Source organism: Macaca thibetana, chromosome 18 (genome assembly GCF_024542745.1).
Source record: "Macaca thibetana thibetana isolate TM-01 chromosome 18, ASM2454274v1, whole genome shotgun sequence".
Taxonomy (NCBI): domain Eukaryota; kingdom Metazoa; phylum Chordata; class Mammalia; order Primates; family Cercopithecidae; genus Macaca; species Macaca thibetana.
Window position 1 is genome coordinate 17,331,637 of NC_065595.1, and position 13,829 is coordinate 17,345,465.

The window sequence follows — 13,829 nt, forward strand, 5'->3', positions numbered from 1 at the left end:
CTCACCAAGCACCTGCTGTGTGTCTCCAAGCACCGGGATACTGCAGTGAGTGAACCATACAGCAAGGCAACCACTCTCCTGAGGATTACTGACCAACGAGAGGCAGGGTGACAAGTACCATGGAGCCAGTTAAAATAGTGTAACGGAATAGGTAACTAGAGAGGAATGGAGACTGCTGAAGATCGCTCTGAGGAGGTGACATTTAATATGAAACCTGAAGAAAAAAAAAATCTAAAGGTCTGGAGAAGATGATTACCCCCAGAGGGGACTACAAATACAAAGGCCTAAGGACAGCGAGCACTTTCATGCTCAGGCAGAGTAGCAGAAGCAAGGCTACCAAGGGGAGGAGGGGTAGGAGATAAGGCTGAGGAGGGCAGGCCTAGGAGGGCATTCAGATTTCATTCTAAGCACAATGGGAAACCCCTGGAAGGTTTTAAATAGGAGCACAACAGGATCTAATTGCATATGAATACAACAAAATCATTACAAATTTTCAATAGCCTCTAAGTTTATTACTCCAGCCACTATCATTCCCTGAATTAACGATATACAAGCCTACGGCGAACCTCCTGGGACCAGAGAAGTCAGAAGGCTTAACTTAAAATATTTCCAAAGGATAATATGAGCAAACACGCTAAAGAATGACTCAAAATCCATACCACATCACCAAGGTATAAACATTAATCAATAAACTAACAGTTACTCCACAGACTAAATTATTCTATCTCCTGGATATTTACGTAGCCTGTATACTACCTTAGAACAGCAGTAATAAAAGTTTTATAAGGTGTCTTTTGGAGCTCTACTTTCATGTAAAAAAACCTTTTAAAGAATAAACTTAATTTGAACACATGCTTCTATTATTTCTAAAAATATGTAATCTTACGCTTAGATAGCTATGTCTCAGAGCAAAACAACAGCAAGGCCCTGACGGAATAAGCACGGTATACAATAAGTCAGAGGGAGTTCAGAATAATGAATTTATTCTGAATTTATTCTTACCATCCTCCTCCATCACATCTTCCACTGCCAGTTCAACAGAAACTACTTCCGAAACTGAAGGCTATATTTAGTCTTCCAGATTATTCTCTTTAAATTAGCCCCTCTAAGTATAAAATGATTTTTAAAAACAACATAGCACCCAAAAATTATTGGCTGCCCAGTCTGCCCTTGAAGTCAATGATTTCCAATGCTGTCTTTTTAATTGCCAAGGTGCCTCAACTATTCCCTCAAAAAAAGTCTCCTGTATCCCAATGGTCTGGAAGGTGCTGGGAAGAATATCAAAGGTAATACATTAAAAAGAGTTCAATCTAACAAAATAATGACAATAGAATGCAGTAAATATAATACCAGAAGTTATGGCTAAGTCCTCCAAGTTAGGGATTGATTAATTCTTTACATAGAAAACTGGCTGATTCACTCTCTCCTTTTCATATGGTGTGACATGGAGATTACATCAAGTGACAGCACCTAGATTTAGGCAACTCTTGGGAAGCTGACAGTTATTGAGGATTTTTCAGCACAGTAGTAACATGAATGATTGGAGTAATTTTAGAGTAATAACCTATGGCATTATGGCATTGTGGAAATAGATTGGAGAAGGCAGACATGATATACAGGACACTAATGAGAAGCATATTTTAATGTGAGGGACAAAAAAAAACAAACGAGGGATTGAACAAAAATAGTCTAAAAGAGAGTCCTTACTGGTTGGGGGAAAGGGGTGAGTCCTTTCTAAAACAGAAATCCATGACAAGTGATATCCAAATATAGAGAGTGAGGGAAAAAGTAAAGTCAAAAATGGATCACAGACTTAGATATGAGTTAAAACTACAGAGCTTCTAGAAGAAAACTCAAGAAAAATCTTTGTGACTTTACAGTAGGCAAAAAATACCTCACAAATTAGACTTTATAAAATATTAACTTCTGCTCTTCAAAATACACCCTTTAGATAATATGTAAGAAATACATAATAAAATATATAAGTAATAATATAAGAAACCACAGAATAGGATAAAATATTTTTCAATACATACATATACCTAATGAGGACTAATATCCAGCATATAAAAAGAACTTTTACAACTCAGTTAACAACCCAGTAAGAAAAATGGGCAAAAGATCTAAACTCACATTTCATATATGAAGATACCTGAATGGCACATGGAAAGATGCTCAAATTCATTCACCATCAAAGAAATGCAAATTTAAACCCCAATAAGATACCACTACAAGTTCATTAGAATGGCTCAAATTTAAAAGATTAACACCAAATACTGTGGAGAATGTAGAGCATTTGGAACTTTCAAACACTGCTAGTGAAAATGCAAAATAGTATAAACACTTTGGAAAATGGTTTGGCAGTTTCCTTTAAAATTAAACAAATATCTACCATTGGGTTGCTAAATATTTAACCCCTAAAAATAAAAATATATGTTCACAGAAAGTCTTGTACACCAATGTTCATAACACATTATTCATACTAGCCAAAAACTAGAAATAGCCCAAGTGTCCATCAATAGGAGAATGACTAAACAAACTGCCACATATTCATACAACAGAATACCAGTCAGCAGGCTAGGCATGGTGGCTCACACCTGTAATCCCAGCACTTTGGGAGGCAGAGGCAGAGGCGGGTGGATCACAAGGTCAGGAGACTGAGACCATCCCAGCCAATGTGGTGAAACCCCGTCTCTACTAAAAATACAAAAATTAGCTGGGAGTGGTGGCGGGCACCTGTAATCCCAGCTATTTGGGAGGCTGAGGCAGGAGAATCGCTTGAACCCAAGAGGCAGAGGTTGCAGTAAGCTAAGATCACGCCACTGCACTCCAGCCTGGGTGACAGAATGAGACTCCATCTCAAAAAAAAAAAAAAAAAAAAAAAAAAGGGCACTCAGTAATAAAAAGGAATGAACTACCGAATACAACTTGGGAGAATCTCAAAGTCATTCCACTGAGTAAAAGTGAGCAGATGCAAAAAGAGTAAGTGATGGCTCAATTTTGTATGTCAACTTGGCTAAGCTACACTAGGTGTTGGTGTGAAAATATTTTATAAATGTGATTAACTACACTCAGTTGACTTTAAGTAGGCTTCCCTCTGTAATGTGGGTGGGCCTAATCTAATCAGTCGATGGCAATAAGAACAAAAACAGATTTCCCAGAGGAAGAGGAATTCTGCCTCAATACTCTAACATAGAAATCCTGTCTACATTTCCAGCCTGCCCTACAGATTTTAGACTTAAAATTACAACATCAATTTCTGTCTGAGTTTCCAGCTTGCTAGCCAGCCCTACAAACTTCAAACTCAAGACTGAAGCACACAATCCTACAAGAGTTTCCAGCCTGTCAGCTTGCCCTAAAACTGTTGGACTTGCCAGTTCCCATAAGCAAGCCAATTCCTTAAAATAAACTTCTCTCTATATATATTTTTAAAATCTCTTTATAGATATATATCTATGCCTATGTATAGACATAGATAGGGTATCTTATTGGTTCTCTTTCTCTGGAGAACCCTAATACAGCATTTTATATTTATATGAAATGTATATAAATTATGTAATTTATATAAAATTATAGAAATGCAAACGAACCTCTAGTGACTAAAGGTAGATAATGAACTTGGTTCCCTAGGGCAAGGGTAGATAGAGGATAAACACTGCAAAGTGGCATAAGAAAACTTCTGGGGATGACAGAAATCTGTTATATCTTGACTGTGGTGGTGGTTTCACAGGTGGATATAGGTCAAAACTGATCTAATTATACACTTTAAATGACAGTTTACTGTATATAAATTATACCTCAATAAATTATACCTAAAAGTGGACAACTAGGTGAATGATAGTGTCATTAGTCGAGATAAAAAATACATGAAGAATACATGCTGAAGTGGATTTGCCTTTAGTCACACTACATTGTGGTTGTATTGAGATATCCTGTGGTAATGTCAAGAAAGCCAATGAATATATGAGTTTAGACCTGAAAAGATAAATGTGAGCTGAATGCAGCTTTGGGAGTTGTCTACACAAAAGTAATGAGAATGGCTAGGGATAGATTTGATGAGAACAAGACAGCAAATAAAGAAAAAGAATGTCTTACAAGTGGACTGGGCGCTGTGGCTCACGCCTGAATCCCAGCACTTCAGGAGGCCGAGGCAGGCGGATCACCTGAGGTCAGGAGTTCAAGACCAACCTGGCCAACATGGTAAAACCCTGTCTCTACTAAAAATACAAAAAATTAGCTGGGCGTGGTGGTGGGCGCCTCTGATCCCAGCTACTCGGGAGGCTGAGGCAGTAGAATCGCTTGAACCTGGGAGGCAGAGGCTGCAGTGAGCTGAGATGGCACCACTGTACTCCAGCCTGGGCAACAGAATGAGACTCCATCTCCAAGAAAAAAAAGAACGCCTTATTAGTGTCCCACAGATTTTGCTATTGGGTCTTTTGTGACCTGAGGAATGCAGTTTCAATAGAGTAGTAGGGTTGAAAGTTGGACTGAAATCAGTTTTAGAAATAAAAGGAAATTCTTTTAAAGTGACCATGGTGATTATGGGTTATTTTTTTAAGACATTAGCAATAAAAGCAAGAGAAAAGGAGGTGGATAAATAGGAATGAGAACTAAGAAGGGTTTTATTTTTTGCTTTTTTTGAGAGGTATTTCTGTTTGTTCCCATTTTGTGGGTTATTCATTTGATCTGAAATATTAGTTTTGTTTGTACACAGAAAACATTTGAACACTTTTATAGCCAGAAAGAATGAGCCCACAATGTCGGTAGGCTGACACCACAAAAGGAAAGGATAAGGTTTCTAAATGAAAGTCAAGAACACAGATGAAACTGTTACCTTAAATAATCATCTCAATGGGTTCTACAAATTCTTAAGACCGCTTTCAAATTTACTGCAATTTTAAGTGTATATATAATGCCTCTTTTAAAAGAAGGGGTGGGAATCATTATGGTATTAGCTCAGTCAAGGGCAAAGGAAGTGAAGACTTACTGAGTGACCTCTATGTCAAAACCTTTCACAGTTATCATCACATGTAGACATCACAACTTTGCAATCCATTTGTAGATGAAAAACAAGAGACTCAGAGAGGTCAAGTGACCTTCCCAAGGTCAAAAACCCAATTGGCAGCTGACTAAGGCTCAAAATGAAGCTGATCTGACTTCAACCTCCTTGCACTTCTCCATGCCATGCAACGTGTCTAACAATCCGGAAGTATCACAGAGGAGCAAAAAAAGTTGAATTCTGCTGCAATGAACAGTATCAGGAAAGAAGAGAAAAAAACTGACCAGTACCACATATTATACCTGGCCTTAAATCTATCCAAGCTAATCAGATTTTGGACAATAGGCAGAATGAGCCAATGAATCAGTACATATATCACAATAAGGCTGCTACACAGACTGAATGAATGTTTGTGCCTCCACCCCACAAAAAAATATATTAAAATACTAACCCCTAATGTGATGGTGTTAGAAGTGAGACCTTTGGGCACTGATTATGTCATGAGGGCAAAGCATTCATATATGGGATTAGTGACCTCATAAAAGCAGCCCCAGAGAGCTGCCTTGCCTTTCCTGCCAGGTGAGTACACAGTGAGAAGATGGCCATCTATGAGCCAGGAAACAGGCCTCCATCAACATGGAATCTGCCGGCAACTTGATCTTGGACTTCCCAGCCTCCAGGATTGTGAGAAATCAATTATGTTGTTTATAAAACCACACATTCAATGGTATTTGATAATGGCAGCCTAAACGAACTAAGACAGGGCTGTGTCATTTTCTACCAAATTTACAGCAACATTAGCAATGGCTTTTCAGATTTCAGTTATTTGAGCTTCAACATTTAGGGTAGAAATACACTAACTTTTGGTTAACAACAAACAAACAGAACCTATCCCCCTCACCCCAAAAATATTTTTATTTAGGAAGTTATCCTTCCTAAAAATCTGGCATGTTCTGGAGGCAAAGAAGTATGAATAAAGAAAACACACAAAATAACAACAAGGAAACTTTCCATGTACCCAAAGTTCTCACAATACCCATCTCTGAAATGTACTACTTTATCTCAGGGAGACACGTAAGGCAAACTATATCAAGGCCATAGGGAAGCTCCAAAAAATTCATGATGTACAAAGCCCAAACAACATTACAGATTTCGAAGGGCTTTGACAATGTTCCACCTTCTACCTATGGAGACTTGTAGCTAACAGAAATGTCCCATTATATTGCTTGATATTTTCCAGCAGCTAAAACCTGTGAAAAATGTTAAAAAGAAAAAAAATTAAGTGGGGCAGGGATCTTAGAGTAGATCCAATTCAGCAGTACCACAAAAACCAGAGTTTAAATAAGGAGACTCTCAAAACTCCAGCAGCCTAGGGTTCCCAGCATGACAAAATCCAAGTCTTTTTTACTCCTGTTGTTTCTCATATTCATCTCTTCCCTTTTGCTTCCAAGAACATCACATACTGCTTACAATCTTGACTGGCCTTCAGCATACCATAAAGGTCCATTGTACTCAATTTTAGAGTTCTTTTTCTGGGGGGATGGGGGAAGGAATTATTTTTTGAGTAGTTCTAACTATATACAAGGATTGTATTTTGTAAATTTTATATTTTCTCGGATACCTTCCAAAGAACAAAAAGAGAAAATCTTTTTCTTTTGAGAGTCTTGCTCAGTAGTCCAGGCTGGAGTGCAGTGGCACAACCTTGGCTCACCGCAACCTCCACCAGCCAGGTTCAAGCAATTCTCATCCCTCAGCCCCCCAAGTAGCTGGTACTACAGGCATGTGAAACTATGCCCAGATAATTTCTGTATTTTTAGTAGAGATGGGGTCTCACCATATTGGCCAGGCTGGCCTTGAACTTCTGACCTCATGCGATCCACCCACATCAGCCTCCCCAAGTGCTGGGATTACAGGCATGAGCCACCATGCCCAACTTAAATTTAATTATTTTTTAAAAACAATAAAATTCACTATCTTTCAAGCCAGATGGGTCTACTGGAGCATTTCATCAACCTAAGATATATTATGGGATCCTAGTGATCTCGCTTTTCCTATATCTTAAAGCACTTTGTATCTCATCACCCTAAGAATTATTTCATTATTACACATCAATTATTGCCAATTACGCTTAAAAAAGACTAAAGAAAAATGGAACCATATTTTCCATGATATAATGATGAAATAAATTATTACTATATTATCACCATTTCATTTTCTTATTGCATTATCCAAAATATTACATAATCTTCCAGAAGAGTTTTAGACTAAACATACTAACTTTATAGTCTGATTTTAGCTTTCACTGAACACAGTTGAGAATTCAGAATTTTTCATTTTCTGCCCAAAATGGCAAAGGGAAGTGACAAATGGAGACACAGCACAGTTAAGTCAGAAGATGAATGCAAACAAACAGATGACAACAAATCTAGCATCAGATTCTGAGAAGAAGGGAGAAGGGAGGAGAAAGGAGGAGGGGGAAGGACGAAAAGGAGGAAGGAAGAGGGGGGATGAGAAGGAGGAAGAAGAAGAAGAAGAAAGAAGAAGGAAGGAAGGAAGGAAGGAAGGAAGGAAGGAAGGAAGGAAGGAAGGAAGGAAGGAAGGAAGGAAGGAAGGAGAAAGAAGAAAGGAGAAGAAAAAACTGATTATACAGCTGAATGTCCCTAAGAACGAAGGAAGGAAGGAAGGAAGGAAGGAAGGAAGGAAGGAAGGAAGGAAGGAAGGAAGGAGGGAGGGAGGGAGGGAGGGAGGGAGGGAGGGAGGGAGGGAGGGAGGGAGGGGAAAGGAGAAAGGAGAAGAAAAAACTGATTATACAGCTGAACGTCCCTAATACAGAAATCTGAAATGCTCCCAAACCTGAAACTTTTTGAGTGCCAATAAGATGCCAGAAGCAGGCAATGGACATTGTTAACACGGCAGAAGAAGTGCTTATTGATGACAGGTGAAAATGTCTGATGGGCTTATTGAAGGCCTAGAGTAGCGTGCATTCTTAACAGAAGAAGGTATCAATCATACCAGTTTTTAAAATCAAAGAGAGACATCTTAAGATCAAAACCACTGTTAATGACGCAGATGACTCTAGAGGAAACATTTTTAGAAGCCATCCAGCAGAAAGCCTCCTCATAACTAGAGGACCCACTTCCTGGTCCCTCAACTGCTTCTGATGTTTCCTCTCTCCTAAAAAAGCACCGTGTACACTAACCTTTTAATCAAAACACAAAGTCATCAGTGTACGGATGCGTGAATTTTTAAACAAAAACACAGCGTTATAGGTGGAGACTAAAAGCCTGCCATTGTTCATTGGGGCTGCTGTTGTTTAACAGATGGTACAGGTAATTCTGTTGATGCTTTTCTGCTTACAGGCTTAGTTACCATGAGCACATTCTTTTTTCACTGTATTAATGGTATGTCATATTTCTCACTGTTAAGAACTCATGTGTGAATAAGTATAAGAAAATGATTGCTTAATGGTAGCATATAAATTCAAAGTCAGAAACAATGGTGATGCCAAACCACCTCAGATGATCCACATGAATGGCTGAGATAGTGACAACTTTTCTTTCTTTTTTCTTTTTTTTTGAGAGAGTCTCACTCTGTCGCCCAGGCTGGAGGGCAATGGCGCAATCTCGGCTCACTGCAACCTCCACCTCCTAGGTTCAAGCGATTTTCCTGCCTCAGCCTCCCGAGTAGCTGGAATTAAGGTGTGCGCCACCATGCCCAGCTAATTTTTGTATTTTTTGTAGAGATGGTGTTACACTATGCTGGCTGGTCTCAAACTCCTGACCGCAGGTGATCCACTCGCCTCAGCCTCCCAAAGCACTGGGATTACAGGCATGAGCCACCATGCCCGGCCCATCTTTGCTTTCTAAAGGTTCAATGTATATCATCTTTGTTTCATGCACAAAATTATTTTAAAATATTATATAAAATTACCTTCAGACTATGTGTATAAGGTGTATGTATAGGAAATATAAATGAACTTTGTGTTCAGACTTGGATCCTATCCCCCAAGATATCTTATTATGTATATGCAAATATTCTCCCCCCAAAAAAATTCCAAAATCCAAAACACTTCCGGTTTCAAACATTTTGGAAATGGAATATTCAATCTGTATAAGCGAAATCCAAACTATGAATCTTTAATGAAGACATCCTACAAGGATTTTCTCAAATTCAAGAACCGATGCATCACCAATATATTTCTAAATGCAAAAAGAATGTATGGTGTTCTCATCCAAAAAGTTATTCAACAGGAAGGACTACATGGTGCAATATTCTACAATAAGAATTTGAACCACACCATTTTGCTAAAATGGCCTGTAACAAAACTTCATATTGTTGTCACTGGATTGCAAGCTGACACATGTTAAAAACCAGAGTAGGCCGGGAACGGTGGCTCACGCCTGTAATCCCAGCATTTTAGGAGGCCGAGGCAGGTGGATCACCTGACGTCAGGAGCTTGAGACAAGCATGGCCAACAAGGTGAAACCCCATCTCTACTAAAAATACAAAATTAGCCAGGCGTGGTGGTGCATGCCTGTAATCCCAGCTAGTTGGGAGGCTAGGCAGGAGAAGTGCCTGAAACCAGGAGGCAGCGGTTGCAATGAGCCAAGATCACGCCATTGCACTCCAGCCTGGGTGACAAGAGTGAAGCTCTGTCTCGAAAATAAATAAATAAAAATAAAATAAAAATAAAAACAAGACTAGCAGGAAATACATGATTTGAAAATAAAAAATATTCATTAGATTGATGATGCTAATTGGCTTTACAAACCTAGGAAGAAAAATATGTTGCAAACATGGAGGAAAGATGATTGAAGGCCTCCTTCAACAGAACTATGAGTTGTTCAAGATTTCAAAAAGTTCTTCAAGCTTGGCATTTGATGATGTAAGTACAAGAAGAACAAAAAGTAATCATAAGGTAGAACTTATTAGAGATGTATTTGAAATATGGAATCAGTATTAACAAGATGGAAATGTTCTAGATGCACGTATAACAGTTGATGAACAGTTAGCTGCATTTTAACACGTTACTCATTTTGAATACATCATAGAATAAGAATTTGGGTATACTATGCTTAAATTCTTATTAAAGTATTCTAATAAAGCTGTTCTCCCTATCCCTTTATTGTTCTGTACATTATTTGTAAAGCGAAAAATGCAGACCCAGACAACAAATGGTAATGGCCTATTTTTCCTGGTATATGAAAGACAGAGCATCTTGGTGACATTTCTGTGAATGTTTAAAAGGTGCATTTTAGAAACAAAGAATACATCCTTTGAATCCTAGCATGATTACACAAGAGTTTGTTTAAAATTGTTTATCCTCCCTCCCCACAGCAATCACATCTAGTTATTCTACTCATTTCAAAATCAGAAATCATTTTTTTTTCACTTGGTCAATACTTTTTCTAAAATAAAATGCTTCAAAACAGCCTGGCAGAAACCAGGGATTACATAAAATCCTCTTTAAGAACATTCCTACCTCTGGACTTCTGATTCCACAACACCAAATGATTTAGTCAAGATTTACATCCAATATTCCACTAAAATTCAAATATATTTCTGATCTACACTTTCTAATCACACTTTGTTTCTTTCAGTTAAATAATCTCTGAATGTTTGATATAGAATGCAAAGTGAATGAGCAGTTCTTAATACTTTCTAGATATTAAATGTTATTCTTAAGTACTTAGTCTATCTTTATTATTAGCAATCATTTTATAGATGATATATTAAACTTTCAATAGTTTATTTCTAATTCAACCTTGATGATCAATGAGGATAGCAGCCATCACTAACAGACTGTCATCCCCACCATCACCCCAGAGAATACAGCATATAAATCATTTGCTTGATATCTATTAACTAAAATTACAATTCTGATAGCTAAAAGCTTACTAAAGCATAAATTGTTTGCTTTTATCCTAATAAAACCCAGTTTCTGGTATTTGCTCTTTAGTCTTTTTTCCCCCCATCTCCTTTTTCACTGTTAGGTAATCATATAATTTCTCCTCCCCACCTACATAATGGTTTGATTATTGTCACTAAGAATGCCTACAGCAGCCTTTTTTCTACTTGCATATTTCTAACATAACCATGTAACTAAGCTCAGCAGAATTATATTCAAAGATAACGAAATTTGATCTGGGTAAGGTTTGATGACGAGAATTTTCCAATTTATTTTCTCATTTTTGCCTATAATACAGATAGCTATGGTTGTTAAAGAACCTTTTGTAGTACTGTTTCTGTTGTTTACCGAGTAATGTAATTTTTAAACTCATATTCCAGAGAGTTATAAAATAGCCTCCTCCATCGTCAGCCAATGATATCACTGTTGAGCTGTTTTCAATAAAAGTTCATGCTGTACTTCCTGCCTGACAGGTCATGTCTGGTTCCGGTTTTGGATCCTCTCCACTGTATTCAATCCCTTTGGTTCTCAAGGTGGCTACTGACTGATCAGGGGCTTGAAAAAGGCAGACAATGTTGGTTTTTAATTTGTTTTTGTTTTGCTCTAATCATAGCAGCTGAAATTTTTCATCCAAGTTGTGGCTTATTTGACTACTACATTGCAGTTCTCAAACTTTTAACTTTAGACTTTACTGGATAGTTTCTAAGACAGAAATTAAATTCAGTGTCAATGAAAACAAACTTACAAAACAGGCCTTCTTGGCAACACCCCTCTCCCCAGATATAGAGGTGCTAATGGATTCTCATCTTCCCCTAGGAGCCCTAAGATGACTTGAGCCTCACATCAACTCTCTTTGCTACAGTTAAGTCAATTCTCTTTTCTTAGATCTAAGTGCCAGCCAAATACTGCATCTTAGCATTTTTCATTCCAAACCACTTTGTGGATGAAGAGGGCCAGACTGAAATGGGCCACTCCCTGAACTGATTGGTTTTCTGCTATTGTACTCTATTAAACCAGATAGGAAAAAATAAAAGAGCACAATTTCTCTAACACAAAAGCAGTACAGTCAAAATTCTCCCCCATACCTCCAAACACACACGCCACCAGATTCAAACAGCTGTTACCCACTTACCTATTTAGAAATGCAATCAAATATAAATATTTTCAGAGACAGATCAATTCTTGCATTCTAAAACTCTGTGGCAACAGTAATTCCCATGAGTCATTACCTAAGATTTCATGCCTATGCCACAGGCGAGTCATGCTCCAAACTGTTCAATCATTTCATTTAAAGCGCTCAAAAACTGAATTGGGTTTTGCCATATATGGGCTGTATCTTTTCATGTAGGGAAGAATGGATCAAATTCAGCAGAAAATTGCAAATGATTTTCTCTCTAGTTTTATACAGTAATGGGTTTATTCTCCCAAATTCTAGGACTTTCTCAAGTGGTAGTAGGAATTGTGGTTTTGGCTCTCTTAAGCCAATGTAAGCACATTTCCCACTGTTCATTAACTGAGAGAAGGGCAAATAACATTGTGGCAGTTTTGAAAAACCGAAGGAATCTCTGTTTTAGTGGTTTCCTTTGAAATTATGTATTTTAACCTTCCCCATTCCTTCTGGAAAATTAATTTTCCTGATCTGATATTGTCTCCTTTCCATATACTGAGATATCATAATACTATGATTTAGGGCCTGATACCAAGTTAAATGTTCAAAGCAAGATATGTTTCATTTGCTATATCCACTCACTGCCACCCCCTCCACCATTTCTTGTAATCCAAGGATCTGGCAGGAGAGTGGCTGGCAGGAGCTAGAATTTAATCTGTGGATGGCAGTTAATTATAAAATAACAGGTCCCAGCTTGTTTCTACTTTCCACCCCCAAGAACATTTATAAATCTATATACATCTGTAGACAGTTTATCTTTCAAAAACTTCTCATTTTAAATTTGTTACCCTCACATAACTCTTAAGAGTTAGTGATTGGTAACTCAATTTTAAAGATGAAGTCTTTGATGTTGAAGTAAAAGAGATTAAATATTTAACACTCTTATTTTTCCAGCCCAAGTTCAAAACCAGTAAGACAGGAAAGCCAGAAAGAAAAATATGTATTTATCTGATATATAATATACACCTGATATATTATATAGAGTGATACAGATACACAGATAATAGCTTTATTACCAATAAAGCCTAGGTTGGAAAAGGGAGCTTAGGTCTATTTCTCTACCTAGTCACAGGTACAGCTCGACAGGTACAGCTCGACAGGCAGAGGCCTCCCTGAGGAGGCCTGCCCCTATAAAACTCACAGCATGAACAAGCACAGCAGAATGCAAGATCTGTAGGAAAGGAGTGAGCTGAAACTAGACAGGCCCAGTTCCTTTTTCCAAACTCAAAGATAAGTCACTTCTACGCCCCTAGGGAAGACTAAAGTGAGGGAGTTTCTAGAGAGGATTATCCCAGTGAATGCCCATCTCATACAAGCATGCAAACATGAAATCAGAAGAAAGAAAGTTCTTCCCCAACACACAGCACCAAGGAACCTCAAGTTGCCCCCAAAGCCAGGCTGACATTCCCCAGTTCCCACACATTGAACTTGCTGACTGAAACATTTTTCCTCTCCACCTATCTAAATCCTATTCATCTTACATTATTAAGATTATCTCCAATTCTCCTTTTCTGTGCAAATATTTTACGTCACTTACCCTTTTTGAGAACACATGCATCTCAAAAACTACATGCTTTACCCTGCAGATCCACTTAAGCAGGTACATGTAAGCTTTAATAGACTGTAATATGCTGAGAAGCAACAAACAGTGGAGGACCATTAACTCATCTTGCACTCTTCCCTTGGGTACTTCAAGATATATGAGCAAATGGCTTATAGATCCAATAAAGGTACCAATGCATGCACCAAATATT

The 13,829-nt window shown here is 38.0% G+C and overlaps 1 protein-coding gene across 1 annotated transcript in view; it reads right to left on the reverse strand.

Moving 5' to 3' along the window:
• PHLPP1 (PH domain and leucine rich repeat protein phosphatase 1) overlaps positions 1 to 13,829 on the reverse strand; it is a 267,876-nt gene that overhangs the window by 202,849 nt on the left and 51,198 nt on the right. The gene's annotated exons all lie outside the window — the stretch shown is intronic.